General features: G+C 50.7%; 20 pseudogenes; all 20 read left to right on the forward strand.

Moving 5' to 3' along the window:
* The first annotated feature begins 410 nt into the window (after positions 1–410).
* On the forward strand, positions 411–530 carry LOC130350845 (5S ribosomal RNA; annotated as a pseudogene).
* Positions 531–2096: 1566 nt separating this feature from the next.
* Positions 2097–2216, forward strand: LOC130352546 (5S ribosomal RNA; annotated as a pseudogene).
* Positions 2217–2893: 677 nt separating this feature from the next.
* On the forward strand, positions 2894–3013 carry LOC130322520 (5S ribosomal RNA; annotated as a pseudogene).
* A 1477-nt stretch (positions 3014–4490) lies between these two features.
* LOC130347665 (5S ribosomal RNA) lies at positions 4491–4610 on the forward strand (annotated as a pseudogene).
* Positions 4611–5286: 676 nt separating this feature from the next.
* On the forward strand, positions 5287–5406 carry LOC130332130 (5S ribosomal RNA; annotated as a pseudogene).
* A 676-nt stretch (positions 5407–6082) lies between these two features.
* On the forward strand, positions 6083–6202 carry LOC130350853 (5S ribosomal RNA; annotated as a pseudogene).
* Positions 6203–7566: 1364 nt separating this feature from the next.
* Positions 7567–7686, forward strand: LOC130352547 (5S ribosomal RNA; annotated as a pseudogene).
* A 677-nt stretch (positions 7687–8363) lies between these two features.
* LOC130348460 (5S ribosomal RNA) lies at positions 8364–8483 on the forward strand (annotated as a pseudogene).
* Positions 8484–10358: 1875 nt separating this feature from the next.
* Positions 10359–10478, forward strand: LOC130352750 (5S ribosomal RNA; annotated as a pseudogene).
* Positions 10479–11562: 1084 nt separating this feature from the next.
* Positions 11563–11682, forward strand: LOC130352921 (5S ribosomal RNA; annotated as a pseudogene).
* Positions 11683–12352: 670 nt separating this feature from the next.
* LOC130353127 (5S ribosomal RNA) lies at positions 12353–12472 on the forward strand (annotated as a pseudogene).
* A 1279-nt stretch (positions 12473–13751) lies between these two features.
* Positions 13752–13871, forward strand: LOC130352922 (5S ribosomal RNA; annotated as a pseudogene).
* Positions 13872–14535: 664 nt separating this feature from the next.
* On the forward strand, positions 14536–14655 carry LOC130353129 (5S ribosomal RNA; annotated as a pseudogene).
* A 3765-nt stretch (positions 14656–18420) lies between these two features.
* On the forward strand, positions 18421–18540 carry LOC130352548 (5S ribosomal RNA; annotated as a pseudogene).
* A 676-nt stretch (positions 18541–19216) lies between these two features.
* Positions 19217–19336, forward strand: LOC130348471 (5S ribosomal RNA; annotated as a pseudogene).
* A 1477-nt stretch (positions 19337–20813) lies between these two features.
* Positions 20814–20933, forward strand: LOC130347676 (5S ribosomal RNA; annotated as a pseudogene).
* A 676-nt stretch (positions 20934–21609) lies between these two features.
* On the forward strand, positions 21610–21729 carry LOC130332152 (5S ribosomal RNA; annotated as a pseudogene).
* Positions 21730–22405: 676 nt separating this feature from the next.
* Positions 22406–22525, forward strand: LOC130350864 (5S ribosomal RNA; annotated as a pseudogene).
* A 1364-nt stretch (positions 22526–23889) lies between these two features.
* LOC130352549 (5S ribosomal RNA) lies at positions 23890–24009 on the forward strand (annotated as a pseudogene).
* Positions 24010–24686: 677 nt separating this feature from the next.
* On the forward strand, positions 24687–24806 carry LOC130348482 (5S ribosomal RNA; annotated as a pseudogene).
* Positions 24807–24911: the final 105 nt, after the last annotated feature.

The raw sequence follows: 24911 nt of genomic DNA on the forward strand, positions 1-24911 counted from the left end.
CACAGGGTGTGAAGCTGTCAACGGCCATCCTAAGCCTGAACGTGCCTGCTTCTCCTCAGATCGCAGACTGCTGCCCGGCAGTTACCGGCATGGGAGACTGGCTGGCAATCCAAGGTGCCGTTAAAATTTTGCTTTGTTGCCGCCTTCCTCTCCGATTAATAAAAATATTTATTGATGCTTAAATCCACAGTATACAAGGCGTGAAGATGTCAACGGCCATCCTAAGCTGAACGCGCCTGCTCTCGTCAGATCGCAGACTGCTACCCAGCTTAGGGCCCAGTAAGTACCGGCATGGGAGACTGGCTGGGAATCCCGGGTGCAGTTGACATTATGCCCTGTTGCCGCCTTCCGTTCCGATTCCGAAAAGGATTTATTGATGCTTAAATGCACAGTATAAAAAGCATGAAGCTGTCAACGGCCATCCTAAGCTGAACGCGCCTGCTCTCGTCAGATCGCAGACTGCTACCCAGCTTAGGGCCTGGTAAGTACCAGCATGGGAGACTGGCTGGGAATCCCGGGTGCAGTTGACATTTTAATCTGTTGCTGCCTTCCGCTCCGATTCGGAAAAGGATTTATTGATGCTTAAATGCACAGTATAAAGGGCGTGCAGCTGTCAACGGCCATCCTAAGCTGAACGCGCCTGCTCTCGTCAGATTGCAGACTGCTACCCAGCTTAGGGCCCGGTAAGTACCAGCATGGGAGACTGGCTGGGAATCCCGGGTGGAGTTGACATTTTGCTCTGTTTCTGCTACGAGTCTGAAAATTATTTATTGATACTTAAATCCACAGTATACAAAGTGTGAAGCTGTCAACGGCCATCCTAAGCTGAACGCGCCTGCTCTCGTCAGATCGCAGACTTCTACCCAGCTTAGGGCCCTGTAAGTACCAGCATGGGAGACTGGCTGGGAATCCCGGGTGCAGTTGACATTTTAATCTGTTGCCGCCTTCCGCTCCGATTCGGAAAAGGATTTATTGATGCTTAAATCCACAATACACAGGGTGTGAAGCTGTCAACAGCCATCCTAAGCCTGAACGTGCCTGCTCTCCTCAGATCGCAGACCGCTGCCCGGCAGTTACCGGCATGGGAGACTGGCTGGCAATCCAAGGTGCCGTTGACATTTTGCTTTGTTGCCGCCTTCCTCTCCGATTAATAAAAATATTTATTGATGCTTAAATGCACCTGGGAATCCCGGGTGCAGTTGACATTATGCTCTGTTGCCGCCTTCCGTTCCGATTCCGAAAAGGATTTATTGATGCTTAAATGCACAGTATAAAAAGCATGAAGCTGTCAATGGCCATCCTAAGCTGAACGCGCCTGCTCTCGTAAGATCGCAGACTGCTACCCAGCCTAGGGCCCATTAAGTACCGGCATGGGAGACTGGCTGGGAATCCCGGGTGCAGTTGACATTTTGCTCTGTTGCCGCCTTCCGTTCCGATTCCGAAAAGGATTTATTGATGCTTAAATGCACAGTATAAAAATCATGAAGCTGTCAATGGCCATCCTAAGCTGAACGTGCCTGCTCTCGTCAGATCGCAGACTGCTACCCAGCTTAGGGCTCAGTAAGTACCGGCATGGGAGACTGGCTGGGAATCCCGGGTGCAGTTGACATTTTGCTCTGTTGCCGCCTTCCGCTCCGATTCCGAAAAAGGATTTATTGATGCTTAAATGCGCAGTATAAAAATCATGAAGCTGTCAATGGCCATCCTAAGCTGAACGCGCCTGCTCTCGTCACATCACAGACTGCTACCCAGTTTAGGGCCCGGTAAGTACTGGCATGGGAGACTGGCTGGGAATCCCGGTTGCCGTTGACATTTTGCTCTTATGCCGCCTTCAGTTCCGATTCCGAAAAGGATTTATTGATGCTTAAATGCACAGTATACAAAGTGTGAAGCTGTCAACGGCCATCCGAAGCTGAACGCGCCTGCTCTCGTCAGATCGCAGACTGCTACCCAGCTTAGGGCCTGGTAAGTACCAGCATGGGAGACTGGCTGGGAATCCCGGGTGCAGTTGACATTTTAATTTGTTGCTGCCTTCCGCTCCGATTCGGAAAAGGATTTATTGATGCTTAAATGCACAGTATAAAGGGCGTGAAGCTGTCAACGGCCATCCTAAGCTGAACGCGCCTGCTCTCGTCAGTTCGCAGACTGCTACCCAGCTTAGGGCCCGGTAAGTACTAGCATGGGAGACTGGCTGGGAATCCCAGGTGTTGTTGACATTTTGCTCTGTAGCCGCCTTCCGCTCCGATTCCGAAAAGGATTTATTGATGCTTAAATCCACAGTATACAGGGTGTGAAGCCGTCTACGGCTATCCTAAGCTGAATGTGCCTGTTCTTGTCAGATCGCAGACTGCTGCCCGGCAAGTACGGGCATGGGAGACTGGCTGGCAATCCAAGGTGCTATTGACATTTTGCTCTGTTGCCGCCTTCCTCTCCGATTCCGAAAAGGATTTATTGATGCTTAAATGCACAGTATAAAAAGCATGAAGCTGTCAATGGCCATCCTAAGCTGAACGCGCCTGCTCTCGTCAGATCGCAGACTGCTACCCAGCTTAGGACCCGGTAAGTACCAGCATGGGAGACTGGCTGGGAATCCTGGGTGCCGTTGACATTTTGCTCTATTGCTGCTTTCCGCTCCGATTCCGAAAAGAATTTATTGATGCTTAAATCCACAGTATACAAGGTGTGAAGCTGTCGACGGCCATCCTAAGCTTAACGCGCCTGCTCTTGTCAGATCGCAGACTGGTACAGATCTTAGGGCCCGGTAAGTACCGGCATGGGACACTGGCTCGGAATCCCGGCTGCCGTTGACATTTTGCTCTGTTGCCGCCTTCCGTTTCCGATTCCGAAAAGGATTTATTGATGCTTAAATGCACAGTATAAAGGGCAAGAAGCTGTCAACGGCCATCCTAAGCTGAACGCGCCTGCTCTCATCCGATCGCAGACTGCTACCCAGCTTAGGGCTCGGAAAGTACCAGCATGGGAGACTGGCTGGGAATCCCAGGTGTCGTTGACATTTTGCTCTGTTGCCGCCTTACGCTCCGATTCCGAAAAGGATTTATTGATGCTTAAATCCACAGTATACAGGGTGTGAAGATGTCTACGGCCATCCTAAGCTGAATGCGCCTGTTCTCGTCAGATCGCAGACTGCTACCCAGCTTCAGGCCTGGTAAGTACCAGCATGGGAGACTGGCTGGGAATCCCGGGTGGAGTTGACATTTTGCTCTGTTTCTGCTACGAGTCCGAAAATTATTTATTGATGCTTAAATCCACATTATACAAAGTGTGAAGCTGTCAACGGCCATCCTAAGCTGAACGCGCCTGCTCTCGTCAGATCGCAGACTTCTACCCAGCTTAGGGCCTGGTAAGTACCAGCATGGGAGACTGGCTGGGAATCCCGGGTGCAGTTGACATTTTAATCTGTTGCCGCCTTCCGCTCCGATTCGGAAAAGGATTTATTGATGCTTAAATCCACAACACACAGGGTGTGAAGCTGTCAACGGCCATCCTAAGCCTGAACGTGCCTGCTCTCCTCAGATCACAGACTGCTGCCCGGCAGTTACCGGCATGGGAGACTGGCTGGCAATACAAGGTGCCATTGACATTTTGCTCTGTTGCCGCCTTCCTCTCCGATTAACAAAAATATTTATTGATGCTTAAATCCACAATATACAAGGCGTGAAGATGTCAACGGCCATCCTAAGCTGAACGCGCCTGCTCTCGTCAGATCGCAGACCGCTACCCAGCTTAGGGCCCAGTAAGTACCGGCATGGGAGACTGGCTGGGAATCCGGGTGCAGTTGACATTTTGCTCTGTTGCCGCCTTCCGTTCCGATTCCGAAAAGGATTTATTGATGCTTAAATGCACAGTATAAAAAGCATGAAGCTGTCAATGGCCATCCTAAGCTGAACGCGCCTGCTCTCGTCAGATTGCAGACTGCTACCCAGCTTAGGGCCCGGTAAGTACTGGCATGGGAGACTGGCTGGGAATACCGGTTGCCATTGACATTTTGCTCTATTGCTGCCTTCCGCTCCGATTCCGAAAAGAATTTATTGATGCTTAAATCCACAGTATACAAGGTGTGAAGCTGTCAACGGCCATCCTAAGCTTAACGCGCCTGCTCTCGTCAGATCGCAGACTGGTACAGATCTTAGGGCCCGGTAAGTACCGGCATGGGACACTGGCTGGGAATCCCGGCTGCCGTTGACATTTTGCTCTGTTGCCGCCTTCCGTTCCGATTCCGAAAAGGATTTATTGATGCTTAAATGCACAGTATACAAAGTGTGAACCTGTCAACGGCCATCCTAAGCTGAATGCGCCTGCTCTCGTCAGATCGCAGACTGATACCCAGCTTAGGGCCTGGTAAGTACCAGCATGGGAGACTGGCTGGGAATCCCGGGTGCAGTTGACATTTTAATCTGTTGCCGCCTTCCGCTCCGATTCGGAAAAGGATTTATTGATGCTTAAATGCACAGTATAAAGGGCGTGAAGCTGTCAACGGCCATCCTAAGCTGAACGCGCCTGCTCTCGTCAGATCGCAGACTGCTACCCAGCTTAGGGCCCGGTAGGTACCAGCATAGGAGACCGTCTGGGAATCCCAGGTGTTGTTGACATTTTGCTCTGTAGCCGCCTTCCGCTCCGATTCCGAAAAGGATTTATTGATGCTTAAATCCACAGTATACAGGATGTGAAGCCGTCTACGGCTATCCTAAGCTGAATATGCCTGTTCTTGTCAGATCGCAGACTGCTGCCCGGCAAGTACGGGCATGGGAGACTGGCTGGCAATCCAAGGTGCTATTGACATTTTGCTCTGTTGCCGCCTTCCTCTCCGATTCCGAAAAGGATTTATTGATGCTTAAATGCACAGTATAAAAAGCATGAAGCTGTCAATGGCTGTCCTAAGCTGAACGTGCCTGCTCTCGTCAGATCGCAGACTGCTACCCAGCTTAGGGCCCGGTAAGTACTGGCATGGGAGACTGGCTGGGAATCCCGGGTGCGGTTGACATTTTGCTCTATTGCTGCCTTCCGCTCCGATTCCGAAAATAATTTATTGATGCTTAAATCCACAGTATACAAGGTGTGAAGCTGTCGACGGCCATCCTAAGCTTAACGCGCCTGCTCTTATCAGATCGCAGACTGGTACAGATCTTTGGGCCGGTAAGTACCGGCATGGGACACTGGCTGGGAATCCCGGCTGCCGTTGACATTTTGCTCTGTTGCCGCCTTCCGTTTCCGATTCCGAAAAGGATTTATTGATGCTTAAATGCACAGTATAAAGGGCGAGAAGCTGTCAACGGCCATCCTAAGCTGAACGTGCCTGCTCTCGTCAGAACGCAGACTGCTACCCAGCTTAGGGCCCGGTAAGTACCAGCATGGGAGACTGGCTGGGAATCCCAGGTGCAGTTGACCTTTTGCTCTGTTGCCGCCTTACGCTCCTTACGCTTACGATTTATTGATGCTTAAATCCACAGTATACAGGGTGTGAAGATGTCTACGGCCATCCTAAGCTGAATGCGCCTGTTCTTGTCAGATCGCAGACTATTACCCAGCTTAGGGCCTGGTAAGTACCAGCATGGGAGACTGTCTGGGAATCCCGGGTGCAGTTGACACTTTAATCTGTTGCCGCCTTCCTCTCCGATTCGGAAAAGGATTTATTGATGCTTAAATCCACAATACACAGGGTGTGAAGCTGTCAACGGCCATCCTAAGCCTGAACGTGCCTGCTTCTCCTCAGATCGCAGACTGCTGCCCGGCAGTTACCGGCATGGGAGACTGGCTGGCAATCCAAGGTGCCGTTAAAATTTTGCTTTGTTGCCGCCTTCCTCTCCGATTAATAAAAATATTTATTGATGCTTAAATCCACAGTATACAAGGCGTGAAGATGTCAACGGCCATCCTAAGCTGAACGCGCCTGCTCTCGTCAGATCGCAGACTGCTACCCAGCTTAGGGCCCAGTAAGTACCGGCATGGGAGACTGGCTGGGAATCCCGGGTGCAGTTGACATTATGCCCTGTTGCCGCCTTCCGTTCCGATTCCGAAAAGGATTTATTGATGCTTAAATGCACAGTATAAAAAGCATGAAGCTGTCAACGGCCATCCTAAGCTGAACGCGCCTGCTCTCGTCAGATCGCAGACTGCTACCCAGCTTAGGGCCTGGTAAGTACCAGCATGGGAGACTGGCTGGGAATCCCGGGTGCAGTTGACATTTTAATCTGTTGCTGCCTTCCGCTCCGATTCGGAAAAGGATTTATTGATGCTTAAATGCACAGTATAAAGGGCGTGCAGCTGTCAACGGCCATCCTAAGCTGAACGCGCCTGCTCTCGTCAGATTGCAGACTGCTACCCAGCTTAGGGCCCGGTAAGTACCAGCATGGGAGACTGGCTGGGAATCCCGGGTGGAGTTGACATTTTGCTCTGTTTCTGCTACGAGTCTGAAAATTATTTATTGATACTTAAATCCACAGTATACAAAGTGTGAAGCTGTCAACGGCCATCCTAAGTTGAACGCGCCTGCTCTCGTCAGATCGCAGACTTCTACCCAGCTTAGGGCCCTGTAAGTACCAGCATGGGAGACTGGCTGGGAATCCCGGGTGCAGTTGACATTTTAATCTGTTGCCGCCTTCCGCTCCGATTCGGAAAAGGATTTATTGATGCTTAAATCCACAATACACAGGGTGTGAAGCTGTCAACAGCCATCCTAAGCCTGAACGTGCCTGCTCTCCTCAGATCGCAGACCGCTGCCCGGCAGTTACCGGCATGGGAGACTGGCTGGCAATCCAAGGTGCCGTTGACATTTTGCTTTGTTGCCGCCTTCCTCTCCGATTAATAAAAATATTTATTGATGCTTAAATGCACCTGGGAATCCCGGGTGCAGTTGACATTATGCTCTGTTGCCGCCTTCCGTTCCGATTCCGAAAAGGATTTATTGATGCTTAAATGCACAGTATAAAAAGCATGAAGCTGTCAATGGCCATCCTAAGCTGAACGCGCCTGCTCTCGTAAGATCGCAGACTGCTACCCAGCCTAGGGCCCATTAAGTACCGGCATGGGAGACTGGCTGGGAATCCCGGGTGCAGTTGACATTTTGCTCTGTTGCCGCCTTCCGCTCCGATTCCGAAAAAGGATTTATTGATGCTTAAATGCGCAGTATAAAAATCATGAAGCTGTCAATGGCCATCCTAAGCTGAACGCGCCTGCTCTCGTCACATCGCAGACTGCTACCCAGTTTAGGGCCCGGTAAGTACTGGCATGGGAGACTGGCTGGGAATCCCGGTTGCCGTTGACATTTTGCTCTTATGCCGCCTTCAGTTCCGATTCCGAAAAGGATTTATTGATGCTTAAATGCACAGTATACAAAGTGTGAAGCTGTCAACGGCCATCCGAAGCTGAACGCGCCTGCTCTCGTCAGATCGCAGACTGCTACCCAGCTTAGGGCCTGGTAAGTACCAGCATGGGAGACTGGCTGGGAATCCCGGGTGCAGTTGACATTTTAATTTGTTGCTGCCTTCCGCTCCGATTCGGAAAAGGATTTATTGATGCTTAAATGCACAGTATAAAGGGCGTGAAGCTGTCAACGGCCATCCTAAGCTGAACGCGCCTGCTCTCGTCAGTTCGCAGACTGCTACCCAGCTTAGGGCCCGGTAAGTACTAGCATGGGAGACTGGCTGGGAATCCCAGGTGTTGTTGACATTTTGCTCTGTAGCCGCCTTCCGCTCCGATTCCGAAAAGGATTTATTGATGCTTAAATCCACAGTATACAGGGTGTGAAGCCGTCTACGGCTATCCTAAGCTGAATGTGCCTGTTCTTGTCAGATCGCAGACTGCTGCCCGGCAAGTACGGGCATGGGAGACTGGCTGGCAATCCAAGGTGCTATTGACATTTTGCTCTGTTGCCGCCTTCCTCTCCGATTCCGAAAAGGATTTATTGATGCTTAAATGCACAGTATAAAAAGCATGAAGCTGTCAATGGCCATCCTAAGCTGAACGCGCCTGCTCTCGTCAGATCGCAGACTGCTACCCAGCTTAGGACCCGGTAAGTACCAGCATGGGAGACTGGCTGGGAATCCTGGGTGCCGTTGACATTTTGCTCTATTGCTGCTTTCCGCTCCGATTCCGAAAAGAATTTATTGATGCTTAAATCCACAGTATACAAGGTGTGAAGCTGTCGACGGCCATCCTAAGCTTAACGCGCCTGCTCTTGTCAGATCGCAGACTGGTACAGATCTTAGGGCCCGGTAAGTACCGGCATGGGACACTGGCTCGGAATCCCGGCTGCCGTTGACATTTTGCTCTGTTGCCGCCTTCCGTTTCCGATTCCGAAAAGGATTTATTGATGCTTAAATGCACAGTATAAAGGGCAAGAAGCTGTCAACGGCCATCCTAAGCTGAACGTGCCTGCTCTCATCCGATCGCAGACTGCTACCCAGCTTAGGGCTCGGAAAGTACCAGCATGGGAGACTGGCTGGGAATCCCAGGTGTCGTTGACATTTTGCTCTGTTGCCGCCTTACGCTCCGATTCCGAAAAGGATTTATTGATGCTTAAATCCACAGTATACAGGGTGTGAAGATGTCTACGGCCATCCTAAGCTGAATGCGCCTGTTCTCGTCAGATCGCAGACTGCTACCCAGCTTCAGGCCTGGTAAGTACCAGCATGGGAGACTGGCTGGGAATCCCGGGTGGAGTTGACATTTTGCTCTGTTTCTGCTACGAGTCCGAAAATTATTTATTGATGCTTAAATCCACAGTATACAAAGTGTGAAGCTGTCAACGGCCATCCTAAGCTGAACGCGCCTGCTCTCGTCAGATCGCAGACTTCTACCCAGCTTAGGGCCTGGTAAGTACCAGCATGGGAGACTGGCTGGGAATCCCGGGTGCAGTTGACATTTTAATCTGTTGCCGCCTTCCGCTCCGATTCGGAAAAATAATTTATTGATGCTTAAATCCACAATACACAGGGTGTGAAGCTGTCAACGGCCATCCTAAGCCTGAATGTGCCTGCTCTCCTCAGATCGCAGACTGCTGCCCGGCAGATACCGGCATGGGAGACTGGCTGGCAATCCAAGGTGCCATTGACATTTTGCTCTGTTGCCGCCTTCCTCTCCGATTAATAAAAATATTTATTGATGCTTAAATCCACAATATACAAGGTGTGAAGATGTCAACGGCCATCCTAAGCTGAACGCGCCTGCTCTCGTCAAATCACAGACTGCTACCCAGCTTCGGGCCCAGTAAGTACCGACATGGGAGACTAGCAGGGAATCCCGGGTGCAGTTGACATTTTGCTCTGTTGCCGCCTTCCGTTCCGATTCCGAAAAGGATTTATTGATGCTTAAATGCACAGTATAAAAATCATGAAGCTGTCAATGGCCATCCTAAGCTGAACGCGCCTGCTCTCGTCAGATCGAAGACTGCTACCCAGCTTAGGGCCCGGTAAGTACTGGCATGGGAGACTGGCTGGGAATCCCGGTTGCCGTTGACATTTTGCTCTATGGCTGCCTTCCGCTCCGATTCCGAAAAGAATTTATTGATGCTTAAATCCACAGTATACAAGGTGTGAAGCTGTCGACGGCCATCCTAAGCTTAACGCGCCTGCTCTCGTCAGATCGCAGACTGGTACAGATCTTAGGGCCCGGTAAGTACCGGCATGGGACACTGGCTGGGAATCCCGGCGGCCGTTGACATTTTGCTCTGTTGCTGCCTTCCGTTCCGATTCCGAAAAGGATTTATTGATGCTTAAATGCACAGTATAAAGGGCGAGAAGCTGTCAACGGCCATCCTAAGCTGAACGCGCCTGCTCTCGTCAGATCGCAGACTACTACGCAGCTTAGGGCCCAGTAAGTACCGGCATGGGAGACTGGCTGGGAATCCCGGGTGCAGTTGACATTTTGCTCTGTTGCCGCGTTCCGTTCCGATTCCGAAAAGGATTTATTGATGCTTAAATGCACAATATAAAAAGCATGAAGCTGTCAATGGCCATCCTAAGCTGAACGTGCCTGCTCTCGTCAGATCGCAGACTGCTACCCATTTTAGGGCCTGGTAAGTATTGGCATGGGAGACTGGCTGGGAATCCCGGGTGCCGTTGACATATTGCTGCCTTCCGCTCCGATTCCGAAAATAATTTATTGATGCTTAAATCCACAGTATAAAAGGTGTGAAGCTGTCGACGGCCATCCTAAGCTTAACGCGCCTGCTCTCGTCAGATCGCAGACTGGTACAGATCTTAGGGCCCGGTAAGTACCGGCATGGGACACTGGCTGGGAATCCCGGCTGCCGTTGACATTTTGCTCTGTTGCCGCCTTCCGTTCCGATTCCGAAAAGGATTTATTGATGCTTAAATGCACAGTATAAAAAGCATGAAGCTGTCAATGGCCATCCTAAGCTGAACGCGCCTGCTCTCGTCAGATCGCAGACTGCTACCCAGCTTAGGGCCCGGTAAATACTGTCATGGGAGACTGGCTGGGAATCCCAGGTGCCGTTGACATTTTGCTCTATTGCTGCCTTCCGCTCCGATTCCGAAAATAATTTATTGATGCTTAAATCCACAGTATACAAGGTGTGAAGCTGTCGACGGCCATCCTAAGCTTAACGCGCCTGCTCTCGTTAGATCGCAGACTGGTACAGATCTTAGGGCCCGGTAAGTACCGGCATAGGACACTGGCTGGGAATCCCGGCTGCCGTTGACATTTTGCTCTGTTGCTGCCTTCCGTTCCGATTCCGAAAAGGATTTATTGATGCTTAAATGCACAGTATAAAGGGCGAGAAGCTGTCAACGGCCATCCTAAGCTGAACGTGCCTGCTCTCGTCTGATCGCAGACTGCTACGCAGCTTAGGGCCCAGTAAGTACCGGCATGGGAGACTGGCTGGGAATCCCTGGTGCAGTTGACATTTTGCTCTGTTGCCGCCTTCCGTTCCGATTCCGAAAAGGATTTATTGATGCTTAAATGCACATTATAAAAAGCATGAAGCTGTCAATGGCCATCCTAAGCTGAACGTGCCTGCTCTCGTCAGATCGCAGACTGCTACCCAGCTTAGGGCCTGGTAAGTATTGGCATGGGAGACTGGCTGGGAATCCCGGGTGCCGTTGACATATTGCTGCCTTCCGCTCCGATTCCGAAAATAATTTATTGATGCTTAAATGCAAAGTATAATAATAACAAAGCTGTCAATGGCCATCCTAAGCTGAACGCGCCTGCTCTCGTCAGATCGCAGACTGCTACCCAGCTTAGGGCCCGGTAAGTACTGGCATGGGAGACTGGCTGGGATTCCCGGGTGCCGTAGACATTTTGCTCTATTGCTGCCTTCCGCTCCGATTCCGAAAAGAATTTATTGATGCTTAAATCCACAGTATACAAGGTGTGAAGCTGTCGACGGCCATCCTAAGCTTAACGCGCCTGCTCTCGTCAGATCGCAGACTGGTACAGATCTTAGGGCCCGGTAAGTACCGGCATGGGACACTGGCTGGGAATCCCGGCTGCCGTTGACATTTTGCTCTGTTGCCGCCTTCCGTTCCGATTCCGAAAAGGATTTATTGATGCCTAAATGCACAGTATAAAGGGCGAGAAGCTGTCAACGGCCATCCTAAGCTGAACGCGCCTGCTCTCGTCAGATCGCAGACTGCTACCCAGCTTAGGGCCCGGTAAATACCAGCATGGGAGACTGGCTGGGAATCCCAGGTGTCGTTGACATTTTGCTCTGTTGCCGCCTTCCGCTCCGATTCCGAAAAGGATTTATTGATGCTTAAATCCACAGTATACAGGGTGTGAAGATGTCTACGGCCATCCTAAGCTGAATGCGCCTGTTCTCGTCAGATCGCAGACTGCTACCCAGCTTCGGGCCTGGTAAGTACCAGCATGGGAGACTGGCTGGGAATCCCGGGTGCAGTTGAAATTTTGCTCTGCTTCTGCTCCGATTCCGAAAATTATTTATTGATGCTTAAATCCACAGTATACAAAGTGTGAAGCTGTCAACGGCCATCCTAAGCTGAACGCGCCTGCTCTCGTCAGATCGCAGACTGCTACACTGCTTTGGGCCTGGTAAGTACCAGCATGGGAGACTGGCTGGGAATCCCGGGTGCAGTTGACATTTTAATCTGTTGCCGCCTTCCGCTCCGATTCGGAAAAGGATTTATTGATGCTTAAATCCACAATATACAGGGTGTGAAGCTGTCAACGGCCATCCTAAGCCTGAACGTGCCTGCTCTCCTCGGATCGCAGACTGCTGCCCGGCAGTTACCGGCATGGGAGACTGGCTGGCAATCCAAGGTGCCATTGACATTTTGCTCTGTTGCCGCCTTCCTCTCCGATTAATAAAAATATTTATTGATGCTTAAATCCACAATATACAAGGCGTGAAGATGTCAACGGCCATCCTAAGCTGAACGCGCCTGCTCTCGTCAGATCGCAGACTGCTACCCAGCTTAGGGCCCGGTAAGTACTGGCATGGGAGACTGGCTGGGAATCCCGGTTGCCGTTGACATTTTGCTCTATTGCTGCCTTCCGCTCCGATTCCGAAAAGAATTTATTGATGCTTAAATCCACAGTATACAAGGTGTGAAGCTGTCGACGGCCATCCTAAGCTTAACGCGCCTGCTCTCGTCAGATCGCAGACTGGTACAGATCTTAGGGCCCGGTAAGTACCGGCATGGGACACTGGCTGGGAATCCCGGCTGCCGTTGACATTTTGCTCTGTTGCCGCCTTCCGTTCTGATTGCGAAAAGGATTTATTGATGCTTAAATGCACAGTATACAAAGTGTGAAGCTGTCAACGGCCATCCTAAGCTGAATGCGCCTGTTCTCGTCAGATCGCAGACTGCTTCCCAGCTTCGGGCCTCGTAAGTACCAGCATGGGAGACTGGCTGGGAATCCCGGGTGCAGTTGACATTTTACTCTGTTTCTGCTCCGATTCCGAAAATTATTTATTGATGCTTAAATCCACAGTATACAAAGTGTGAAGCTGTCAACAGCCATCCTAAGCTGAACGCGCCTGCTCTCGTCAGATCGCAGACTTCTGCCCAGCTTAGGGCCCGGTAAGTACCAGCATGGGAGACTGGCTGGGAATCCCGGGTGCAGTTGACATTTTGCTCTGTTGCCGCCTTCCGTTCCGATTCCGAAAAGGATTTATTGATGCTTAAATGCACATTATAAAAAGCATGAAGCTGTCAATGGCCATCCTAAGCTGAACGTGCCTGCTCTCGTCAGATCGCAGACTGCTACCCAGCTTAGGGCCTGGTAAGTATTGGCATGGGAGACTGGCTGGGAATCCCGGGTGCCGTTGACATATTGCTGCCTTCCGCTCCGATTCCGAAAATAATTTATTGATGCTTAAATGCAAAGTATAATAATAACAAAGCTGTCAATGGCCATCCTAAGCTGAACGCGCCTGCTCTCGTCAGAGCGCAGACTGCTACCCAGCATAGGGCCCGGTAAGTACTGGCATGGGAGACTGGCTGGGATTCCCGGGTGCCGTAGACATTTTGCTCTATTGCTGCCTTCCGCTCCGATTCCGAAAAGAATTTATTGATGCTTTAATCCACAGTATACAAGGTGTGAAGCTGTCGACGGCCATCCTAAGCTTAACGCGCCTGCTCTCGTCAGATCGCAGACTGGTACAGATCTTAGGGCCCGGTAAGTACCGGCATGGGACACTGGCTGGGAATCCCGGCTGCCGTTGACATTTTGCTCTGTTGCCGCCTTCCGTTCCGATTCCGAAAAGGATTTATTGATGCCTAAATGCACAGTATAAAGGGTGAGAAGCTGTCAACGGCCATCCTAAGCTGAACGCGCCTGCTCTCGTCAGATCGCAGACTGCTACCCAGCTTAGGGCCCGGTAAATACCAGCATGGGAGACTGGCTGGGAATCCCAGGTGTCGTTGACATTTTGCTCTGTTGACGCCTTCCGCTCCGATTCCGAAAAGGATTTATTGATGCTTAAATCCACAGTATACAGGGTGTGAAGATGTCTACGGCCATCCTAAGCTGAATGCGCCTGTTCTCGTCAGATCGCAGACTGCTACCCAGCTTCGGGCCTGGTAAGTACCAGCATGGGAGACTGGCTGGGAATCCCGGGTGCAGTTGAAATTTTGCTCTGCTCCGATTCCGAAAATTATATATTGATGCTTAAATCCACAGTATACAAAGTGTGAAGCTGTCAACGGCCATCCTAAGCTGAACGCGCCTGCTCTCGTCAGATCGCAGACTGCTACACTGCTTTGGGCCTGGTAAGTACCAGCATGGGAGACTGGCTGGGAATCCCGGGTGCAGTTGACATTTTAATCTGTTGCCGCCTTCCGCTCCGATTCGGAAAAGGATTTATTGATGCTTAAATCCACAATATACAGGGTGTGAAGCTGTCAACGGCCATCCTAAGCCTGAACGTGCCTGCTCTCCTCGGATCGCAGACTGCTGCCCGGCAGTTACCGGCATGGGAGACTGGCTGGCAATCCAAGGTGCCATTGACATTTTGCTCTGTTGCCGCCTTCCTCTCCGATTAATAAAAATATTTATTGATGCTTAAATCCACAATATACAAAGCGTGAAGATGTCAACGGCCATCCTAAGCTGAACGCGCCTGCTCTCGTCAGATCGCAGACTGCTACCCAGCTTAGGGCCCGGTAAGTACTGGCATGGGAGACTGGCTGGGAATCCCGGTTGCCGTTGACATTTTGCTCTATTGCTGCCTTCCGCTCCGATTCCGAAAAGAATTTATTGATGCTTAAATCCACAGTATACAAGGTGTGAAGCTGTCGACGGCCATCCTAAGCTTAACGCGCCTGCTCTCGTCAGATCGCAGACTGGTACAGATCTTAGGGCCCGGTAAGTACCGGCATGGGACACTGGCTGGGAATCCCGGCTGCCGTTGACATTTTGCTCTGTTGCCACCTTCCGTTCGGATTCCGAAAAGGATTTATTGATGCTTAAATGCACAGTATACAAAGTGTGAAGCTGTCAACGGCCATCCTAAGCTGAATGCGCCTGTTCTCGTCAGATCGCAGACTGCTTCCCAGCTTCGGGCCTCGTAAGTACCAGCATGGGAGACTGGCTGGGAATCCCGGGTGCAGTTGACATTTTACTCTGTTTCTGCTCCGATTCCGAAAATTATTTATTGATGCTTAAATCCACAGTATACAAAGTGTGAAGCTGTCAACAGCCATCCTAAGCTGAACGCGCCTGCTCTCGTCAGATCGCAGACTTCTGCCCAGCTTAGGGCCCGGTAAATACCAGCATGGGAGACTGGCTGGGAATCTCAGGTGTCGTTGACATTTTGCTCTGTTGCCGCCTTACGCTCCGATTCCGAAAAGGATTTATTGATGCTTAAATCCACAGTATGCAGGGCGTGAAGCTGTCAACGGCCATCCTAAGCTGAACGCGCCTGCTCTCGTCAGATTGCAGACTGTAATCCAGCTTAGGGCCCGGTAAGTACCCGCATGGGAGACTGGCTGGGAATCTCAGGTGTTGTTGACATTTTGCTCTGTAGCTCTGTAGACATTTTGCTCCGATTCCGAAAAGGATTTATTGATGCTTAAATCCACAGTATACAGGGTGTGAAGATGTCTACGGCCATCCTAAGCTGAATGCGCCTGTTCTCGTCAGATCGCAGACTGCTATCCAGCTTCGGGCCTGGTAAGTACCAGCATGGGAGACTGGCTGGGAATCCCGGGTGCAGTTGAAATTTTGCTCTGTTTCTGCTCCGATTCCGAAAATTATTTATTGATGTTTAAATCCACAGTATACAAAGTGTGAAGCTGTCAACGGCCATCCTAAGCTGACCGCGCCTGCTCTCGTCAGATTGCAGACTGCTACCCAGCTTAGGGCCCGGTAAGTACCAGCATGAGAGACTGGCTGGGAATCCCAGGTGTCTTTGACATTTTGCTCTGTTGCCGCCTTCCGCTCTGATTCCGAAAAGGATTTATTGATGCTTAAATCCACAGTATACAGGGTGTGAAGATGTCTACGGCCATCCTAAGCTGAATGCACCTGTTCTTGTCAGATCGCAGACTGCTACCCATCTTCGGGCCTGGTAAGTACCAGCATGGGAGACTGGCTGGGAATCCCGGGTGCAGTTGACATTTTGCTCTGTTTCTGCTCCGATTCCGAAAATTATTTATTGATGCTTAAATCCACAGTATACAAAATGTGAAGCTGTCAACGGCCATCCTAAGCTGAACGCGCCTGCTCTCGTCAGATCGCAGATTGCTATCCAGCTTAGGGCCCGGTAAGTACCAGCATGGTAGACTGGCTGGGAATCCCAGGTGTTATTGACATTTTGCTCTGTAGCCGCTTCCGCTTCGATTCCGAAAAGGATTTATTGATGCTTAAATCCACAGTATACAGGGTGTGAAGCCGTTAACGGCCATCTTAAGCTGAACGCGCCTGCTCTCGTCAGATCGCAGACTGCTACCCAGCTTAGGGCCCGGTAAGTACCAGCATGGGAGACTGGCTGGGAATCTCAGGTGTTGTTGACATTTTGCTCTGTTGCTCTGTAGACATTTTGCTCCGATTCCGAAAAGGATTTATTGATGCTTAAATCCACAATATACAGGGTGTGAAGCCGTCTACGGCTATCCTAAGCTGAATGTGCATGTTCTTGTCAGATCGCAGACTGCTGCCCGGCAAGTACGGGCATGGGAGACTGGCTGGCAATCCAAGGTGCTATTGACATTTTGCTCTGTTGCCGCCTTCCTCTCCGATTCCGAAAAGGATTTATTGATGCCTAAATGCACAGAATAAAAGCATGAAGCTGTCAATGGCCATCCTAAGCTGAACGCGCCTGCTCTCGTCAGATCGCAGACTGCTACCCAGCTTAGGGCCTGGTAAGTACCAGCATGGGAGACTGGCTGGGAATCCCGGGTGCAGTTGACATTTTAATCTGTTGCTGCCTTCCGCTCCGATTCGGAAAAGGATTTATTGATGCTTAAATGCACAGTATAAAGGGCGTGCAGCTGTCAACGGCCATCCTAAGCTGAACGCGCCTGCTCTCGTCAGATTGCAGACTGCTACCCAGCTTAGGGCCCGGTAAGTACCAGCATGGGAGACTGGCTGGGAATCCCGGGTGGAGTTGACATTTTGCTCTGTTTCTGCTACGAGTCTGAAAATTATTTATTGATACTTAAATCCACAGTATACAAAGTGTGAAGCTGTCAACGGCCATCCTAAGCTGAACGCGCCTGCTCTCGTCAGATCGCAGACTTCTACCCAGCTTAGGGCCCTGTAAGTACCAGCATGGGAGACTGGCTGGGAATCCCGGGTGCAGTTGACATTTTAATCTGTTGCCGCCTTCCGCTCCGATTCGGAAAAGGATTTATTGATGCTTAAATCCACAATACACAGGGTGTGAAGCTGTCAACAGCCATCCTAAGCCTGAACGTGCCTGCTCTCCTCAGATCGCAGACCGCTGCCCGGCAGTTACCGGCATGGGAGACTGGCTGGCAATCCAAGGTGCCGTTGACATTTTGCTTTGTTGCCGCCTTCCTCTCCGATTAATAAAAATATTTATTGATGCTTAAATGCACCTGGGAATCCCGGGTGCAGTTGACATTATGCTCTGTTGCCGCCTTCCGTTCCGATTCCGAAAAGGATTTATTGATGCTTAAATGCACAGTATAAAAAGCATGAAGCTGTCAATGGCCATCCTAAGCTGAACGCGCCTGCTCTCGTAAGATCGCAGACTGCTACCCAGCCTAGGGCCCATTAAGTACCGGCATGGGAGACTGGCTGGGAATCCCGGGTGCAGTTGACATTTTGCTCTGTTGCCGCCTTCCGTTCCGATTCCGAAAAGGATTTATTGATGCTTAAATGCACAGTATAAAAATCATGAAGCTGTCAATGGCCATCCTAAGCTGAACGTGCCTGCTCTCGTCAGATCGCAGACTGCTACCCAGCTTAGGGCTCAGTAAGTACCGGCATGGGAGACTGGCTGGGAATCCCGGGTGCAGTTGACATTTTGCTCTGTTGCCGCCTTCCGCTCCGATTCCGAAAAAGGATTTATTGATGCTTAAATGCGCAGTATAAAAATCATGAAGCTGTCAATGGCCATCCTAAGCTGAACGCGCCTGCTCTCGTCACATCGCAGACTGCTACCCAGTTTAGGGCCCGGTAAGTACTGGCATGGGAGACTGGCTGGGAATCCCGGTTGCCGTTGACATTTTGCTCTTATGCCGCCTTCAGTTCCGATTCCGAAAAGGATTTATTGATGCTTAAATGCACAGTATACAAAGTGTGAAGCTGTCAACGGCCATCCGAAGCTGAACGCGCCTGCTCTCGTCAGATCGCAGACTGCTACCCAGCTTAGGGCCTGGTAAGTACCAGCATGGGAGACTGGCTGGGAATCCCGGGTGCAGTTGACATTTTAATTTGTTGCTGCCTTCCGCTCCGATTCGGAAAAGGATTTATTGATGCTTAAATGCACAGTATAAAGGGCGTGAAGCTGTCAACGGCCATCCTAAGCTGAACGCGCCTGCTCTCGTCAGTTCGCAGACTGCTACCCAGCTTAGGGCCCGGTAAGTACTAGCATGGGAGACTGGCTGGGAATCCCAGGTGTTGTTGACATTTTGCTCTGTAGCCGCCTTCCGCTCCGATTCCGAAAAGGATTTATTGATGCTTAAATCCACAGTATACAGGGTGTGAAGCCGTCTACGGCTATCCTAAGCTGAATGTGCCTGTTCTTGTCAGATCGCAGACTGCTGCCCGGCAAGTACGGGCATGGAGACTGGCTGGCAATCCAAGGTGCTATTGACATTTTGCTCTGTTGCCGCCTTCCTCTCCGATTCCGAAAAGGATTTATTGATGCTTAAATGCACAGTATAAAAAGCATGAAGCTGTCAATGGCCATCCTAAGCTGAACGCGCCTGCTCTCGTCAGATCGCAGACTGCTACCCAGCTTAGGACCCGGTAAGTACCAGCATGGGAGACTGGCTGGGAATCCTGGGTGCCGTTGACATTTTGCTCTATTGCTGCTTTCCGCTCCGATTCCGAAAAGAATTTATTGATGCTTAAATCCACAGTATACAAGGTGTGAAGCTGTCGACGGCCATCCTAAGCTTAACGCGCCTGCTCTTGTCAGATCGCAGACTGGTACAGATCTTAGGGCCCGGTAAGTACCGGCATGGGACACTGGCTCGGAATCCCGGCTGCCGTTGACATTTTGCTCTGTTGCCGCCTTCCGTTTCCGATTCCGAAAAGGATTTATTGATGCTTAAATGCACAGTATAAAGGGCAAGAAGCTGTCAACGGCCATCCTAAGCTGAACGTGCCTGCTCTCATCCGATCGCAGACTGCTACCCAGCTTAGGGCTCGGAAAGTACCAGCATGGGAGACTGGCTGGGAATCCCAGGTGTCGTTGACATTTTGCTCTGTTGCCGCCTTACGCTCCGATTCCGAAAAGGATTTATTGATGCTTAAATCCACAGTATACAGGGTGTGAAGATGTCTACGGCCATCCTAAGCTGAATGCGCCTGTTCTCGTCAGATCGCAGACTGCTACCCAGCTTCAGGCCTGGTAAGTACCAGCATGGGAGACTGGCTGGGAATCCCGGGTGGAGTTGACATTTTGCTCTGTTTCTGCTACGAGTCCGAAAATTATTTATTGATGCTTAAATCCACATTATACAAAGTGTGAAGCTGTCAACGGCCATCCTAAGCTGAACGCGCCTGCTCTCGTCAGATCGCAGACTTCTACCCAGCTTAGGGCCTGGTAAGTACCAGCATGGGAGACTGGCTGGGAATCCCGGGTGCAGTTGACATTTTAATCTGTTGCCGCCTTCCGCTCCGATTCGGAAAAGGATTTATTGATGCTTAAATCCACAACACACAGGGTGTGAAGCTGTCAACGGCCATCCTAAGCCTGAACGTGCCTGCTCTCCTCAGATCACAGACTGCTGCCCGGCAGTTACCGGCATGGGAGACTGGCTGGCAATACAAGGTGCCATTGACATTTTGCTCTGTTGCCGCCTTCCTCTCCGATTAACAAAAATATTTATTGATGCTTAAATCCACAATATACAAGGCGTGAAGATGTCAACGGCCATCCTAAGCTGAACGCGCCTGCTCTCGTCAGATCGCAGACCGCTACCCAGCTTAGGGCCCAGTAAGTACCGGCATGGGAGACTGGCTGGGAATCCGGGTGCAGTTGACATTTTGCTCTGTTGCCGCCTTCCGTTCCGATTCCGAAAAGGATTTATTGATGCTTAAATGCACAGTATAAAAAGCATGAAGCTGTCAATGGCCATCCTAAGCTGAACGCGCCTGCTCTCGTCAGATTGCAGACTGCTACCCAGCTTAGGGCCCGGTAAGTACTGGCATGGGAGACTGGCTGGGAATACCGGTTGCCATTGACATTTTGCTCTATTGCTGCCTTCCGCTCCGATTCCGAAAAGAATTTATTGATGCTTAAATCCACAGTATACAAGGTGTGAAGCTGTCAACGGCCATCCTAAGCTTAACGCGCCTGCTCTCGTCAGATCGCAGACTGGTACAGATCTTAGGGCCCGGTAAGTACCGGCATGGGACACTGGCTGGGAATCCCGGCTGCCGTTGACATTTTGCTCTGTTGCCGCCTTCCGTTCCGATTCCGAAAAGGATTTATTGATGCTTAAATGCACAGTATACAAAGTGTGAACCTGTCAACGGCCATCCTAAGCTGAATGCGCCTGCTCTCGTCAGATCGCAGACTGATACCCAGCTTAGGGCCTGGTAAGTACCAGCATGGGAGACTGGCTGGGAATCCCGGGTGCAGTTGACATTTTAATCTGTTGCCGCCTTCCGCTCCGATTCGGAAAAGGATTTATTGATGCTTAAATGCACAGTATAAAGGGCGTGAAGCTGTCAACGGCCATCCTAAGCTGAACGCGCCTGCTCTCGTCAGATCGCAGACTGCTACCCAGCTTAGGGCCCGGTAGGTACCAGCATAGGAGACCGTCTGGGAATCCCAGGTGTTGTTGACATTTTGCTCTGTAGCCGCCTTCCGCTCCGATTCCGAAAAGGATTTATTGATGCTTAAATCCACAGTATACAGGATGTGAAGCCGTCTACGGCTATCCTAAGCTGAATATGCCTGTTCTTGTCAGATCGCAGACTGCTGCCCGGCAAGTACGGGCATGGGAGACTGGCTGGCAATCCAAGGTGCTATTGACATTTTGCTCTGTTGCCGCCTTCCTCTCCGATTCCGAAAAGGATTTATTGATGCTTAAATGCACAGTATAAAAAGCATGAAGCTGTCAATGGCTGTCCTAAGCTGAACGTGCCTGCTCTCGTCAGATCGCAGACTGCTACCCAGCTTAGGGCCCGGTAAGTACTGGCATGGGAGACTGGCTGGGAATCCCGGGTGCGGTTGACATTTTGCTCTATTGCTGCCTTCCGCTCCGATTCCGAAAATAATTTATTGATGCTTAAATCCACAGTATACAAGGTGTGAAGCTGTCGACGGCCATCCTAAGCTTAACGCGCCTGCTCTTATCAGATCGCAGACTGGTACAGATCTTTGGGCCGGTAAGTACCGGCATGGGACACTGGCTGGGAATCCCGGCTGCCGTTGACATTTTGCTCTGTTGCCGCCTTCCGTTTCCGATTCCGAAAAGGATTTATTGATGCTTAAATGCACAGTATAAAGGGCGAGAAGCTGTCAACGGCCATCCTAAGCTGAACGTGCCTGCTCTCGTCAGAACGCAGACTGCTACCCAGCTTAGGGCCCGGTAAGTACCAGCATGGGAGACTGGCTGGGAATCCCAGGTGCAGTTGACCTTTTGCTCTGTTGCCGCCTTACGCTCCTTACGCTTACGATTTATTGATGCTTAAATCCACAGTATACAGGGTGTGAAGATGTCTACGGCCATCCTAAGCTGAATGCGCCTGTTCTTGTCAGATCGCAGACTATTACCCAGCTTAGGGCCTGGTAAGTACCAGCATGGGAGACTGTCTGGGAATCCCGGGTGCAGTTGACACTTTAATCTGTTGCCGCCTTCCTCTCCGATTCGGAAAAGGATTTATTGATGCTTAAATCCACAATACACAGGGTGTGAAGCTGTCAACGGCCATCCTAAGCCTGAACGTGCCTGCTTCTCCTCAGATCGCAGACTGCTGCCCGGCAGTTACCGGCATGGGAGACTGGCTGGCAATCCAAGGTGCCGTTAAAATTTTGCTTTGTTGCCGCCTTCCTCTCCGATTAATAAAAATATTTATTGATGCTTAAATCCACAGTATACAAGGCGTGAAGATGTCAACGGCCATCCTAAGCTGAACGCGCCTGCTCTCGTCAGATCGCAGACTGCTACCCAGCTTAGGGCCCAGTAAGTACCGGCATGGGAGACTGGCTGGGAATCCCGGGTGCAGTTGACATTATGCCCTGTTGCCGCCTTCCGTTCCGATTCCGAAAAGGATTTATTGATGCTTAAATGCACAGTATAAAAAGCATGAAGCTGTCAACGGCCATCCTAAGCTGAACGCGCCTGCTCTCGTCAGATCGCAGACTGCTACCCAGCTTAGGGCCTGGTAAGTACCAGCATGGGAGACTGGCTGGGAATCCCGGGTGCAGTTGACATTTTAATCTGTTGCTGCCTTCCGCTCCGATTCGGAAAAGGATTTATTGATGCTTAAATGCACAGTATAAAGGGCGTGCAGCTGTCAACGGCCATCCTAAGCTGAACGCGCCTGCTCTCGTCAGATTGCAGACTGCTACCCAGCTTAGGGCCCGGTAAGTACCAGCATGGGAGACTGGCTGGGAATCCCGGGTGGAGTTGACATTTTGCTCTGTTTCTGCTACGAGTCTGAAAATTATTTATTGATACTTAAATCCACAGTATACAAAGTGTGAAGCTGTCAACGGCCATCCTAAGCTGAACGCGCCTGCTCTCGTCAGATCGCAGACTTCTACCCAGCTTAGGGCCCTGTAAGTACCAGCATGGGAGACTGGCTGGGAATCCCGGGTGCAGTTGACATTTTAATCTGTTGCCGCCTTCCGCTCCGATTCGGAAAAGGATTTATTGATGCTTAAATCCACAATACACAGGGTGTGAAGCTGTCAACAGCCATCCTAAGCCTGAACGTGCCTGCTCTCCTCAGATCGCAGACCGCTGCCCGGCAGTTACCGGCATGGGAGACTGGCTGGCAATCCAAGGTGCCGTTGACATTTTGCTTTGTTGCCGCCTTCCTCTCCGATTAATAAAAATATTTATTGATGCTTAAATGCACCTGGGAATCCCGGGTGCAGTTGACATTATGCTCTGTTGCCGCCTTCCGTTCCGATTCCGAAAAGGATTTATTGATGCTTAAATGCACAGTATAAAAAGCATGAAGCTGTCAATGGCCATCCTAAGCTGAACGCGCCTGCTCTCGTAAGATCGCAGACTGCTACCCAGCCTAGGGCCCATTAAGTACCGGCATGGGAGACTGGCTGGGAATCCCGGGTGCAGTTGACATTTTGCTCTGTTGCCGCCTTCCGCTCCGATTCCGAAAAAGGATTTATTGATGCTTAAATGCGCAGTATAAAAATCATGAAGCTGTCAATGGCCATCCTAAGCTGAACGCGCCTGCTCTCGTCACATCGCAGACTGCTACCCAGTTTAGGGCCCGGTAAGTACTGGCATGGGAGACTGGCTGGGAATCCCGGTTGCCGTTGACATTTTGCTCTTATGCCGCCTTCAGTTCCGATTCCGAAAAGGATTTATTGATGCTTAAATGCACAGTATACAAAGTGTGAAGCTGTCAACGGCCATCCGAAGCTGAACGCGCCTGCTCTCGTCAGATCGCAGACTGCTACCCAGCTTAGGGCCTGGTAAGTACCAGCATGGGAGACTGGCTGGGAATCCCGGGTGCAGTTGACATTTTAATTTGTTGCTGCCTTCCGCTCCGATTCGGAAAAGGATTTATTGATGCTTAAATGCACAGTATAAAGGGTGTGAAGCTGTCAACGGCCATCCTAAGCTGAACGCGCCTGCTCTCGTCAGTTCGCAGACTGCTACCCAGCTTAGGGCCCGGTAAGTACTAGCATGGGAGACTGGCTGGGAATCCCAGGTGTTGTTGACATTTTGCTCTGTAGCCGCCTTCCGCTCCGATTCCGAAAAGGATTTATTGATGCTTAAATCCACAGTATACAGGGTGTGAAGCCGTCTACGGCTATCCTAAGCTGAATGTGCCTGTTCTTGTCAGATCGCAGACTGCTGCCCGGCAAGTACGGGCATGGGAGACTGGCTGGCAATCCAAGGTGCTATTGACATTTTGCTCTGTTGCCGCCTTCCTCTCCGATTCCGAAAAGGATTTATTGATGCTTAAATGCACAGTATAAAAAGCATGAAGCTGTCAATGGCCATCCTAAGCTGAACGCGCCTGCTCTCGTCAGATCGCAGACTGCTACCCAGCTTAGGACCCGGTAAGTACCAGCATGGGAGACTGGCTGGGAATCCTGGGTGCCGTTGACATTTTGCTCTATTGCTGCTTTCCGCTCCGATTCCGAAAAGAATTTATTGATGCTTAAATCCACAGTATACAAGGTGTGAAGCTGTCGACGGCCATCCTAAGCTTAACGCGCCTGCTCTTGTCAGATCGCAGACTGGTACAGATCTTAGGGCCCGGTAAGTACCGGCATGGGACACTGGCTCGGAATCCCGGCTGCCGTTGACATTTTGCTCTGTTGCCGCCTTCCGTTTCCGATTCCGAAAAGGATTTATTGATGCTTAAATGCACAGTATAAAGGGCAAGAAGCTGTCAACGGCCATCCTAAGCTGAACGTGCCTGCTCTCATCCGATCGCAGACTGCTACCCAGCTTAGGGCTCGGAAAGTACCAGCATGGGAGACTGGCTGGGAATCCCAGGTGTCGTTGACATTTTGCTCTGTTGCCGCCTTACGCTCCGATTCCGAAAAGGATTTATTGATGCTTAAATCCACAGTATACAGGGTGTGAAGATGTCTACGGCCATCCTAAGCTGAA

Source organism: Hyla sarda, chromosome 1, assembly GCF_029499605.1.
Source record: "Hyla sarda isolate aHylSar1 chromosome 1, aHylSar1.hap1, whole genome shotgun sequence".
NCBI lineage: Eukaryota > Metazoa > Chordata > Amphibia > Anura > Hylidae > Hyla > Hyla sarda.